Source organism: Rutidosis leptorrhynchoides, chromosome 2, assembly GCF_046630445.1.
Source record: "Rutidosis leptorrhynchoides isolate AG116_Rl617_1_P2 chromosome 2, CSIRO_AGI_Rlap_v1, whole genome shotgun sequence".
Classification (NCBI taxonomy): domain Eukaryota; kingdom Viridiplantae; phylum Streptophyta; class Magnoliopsida; order Asterales; family Asteraceae; genus Rutidosis; species Rutidosis leptorrhynchoides.
Genome location: NC_092334.1, coordinates 289,344,158 through 289,345,347, shown reverse-complemented (window position 1 = coordinate 289,345,347; position 1,190 = coordinate 289,344,158).

Here is a 1,190-nt window from a genome sequence, read left to right as displayed (position 1 = left end):
TGATTCTGCTTCAAGAACTTCGAGCCATCCAAGGATCCGTTGAAGCTAGATCCATTTTTCTCTTATCCAGTAGTTTTATCCAAGGAACTTAAGGTAGTAATGATGTTCATAACATCATTCGATTCATACATATAAAGCTATCTTATTCGAAGGTTTAAACTTGTAATCACTAGAACATAGTTTAGTTAATTCTAAACTTGTTCGCAAACAAAAGTTAATCCTTCTAACTTGACTTTTAAAATCAACTAAACACATGTTCTATATCTATATGATATGCTAATTTAATGATTTAAAACCTGGAAACACGAAAAACACCGTAAAACCGGATTTACGCCGTCGTAGTAACACCGCGGGCTGTTTTGGGTTAGTTAATTAAAAACTATGAAAAACTTTGATTTAAAAGTTGTTATTCTGAGAAAATGATTTTTATTATGAACATGAAACTATATCCAAAAATTATGATTAAACTCAAAGTGGAAGTATGTTTTCTAAAATGATCATCTAGACGTCGTTCTTTCGACTGAAATGACTACCTTTACAAAAACGACTTGTAACTTATTTTCCCGACTATAAACCTATAATTTTTATGTTTAGATTCATAAAATATAGTTCAATATGAAACCATAGCAACTTGATTCACTCAAAACGGATTTAAAATGAAGAAGTTATGGGTAAAACAAGATTGGATAATTTTTTCTCATTTTAGCTACGTGAAAATTGGTAACAAATCTATTCCAACCATAACTTAATCAACTTGTATTGTATATTATGTAATCTTGAGATACCATAGACACGTATACAATGTTTCGACCTATCATGTCGACACATCTATATATATTTCGGAACAACCATAGACACTCTATATGTGAATGTTGGAGTTAGCTATACAGGGTTGAGGTTGATTCCAAAATATATATAGTTTAAGTTGTAATCAATACTGAGATACGTATACACTGGGTCGTGGATTGATTCAAGATAATATTTATCGATTTATTTCTGTACATCTAACTGTGGACAACTAGTTGTAGGTTACTAACGAGGACAGCTGACTTAATAAACTTAAAACATCAAAATATATTAAAAGTGTTGTAAATATATTTTGAACATACTTTGATATATATGTATATATTGTTATAGGTTCGTGAATCAACCAGTGGCCAAGTCTTACTTCCCGACGAAGTAAAAATCTG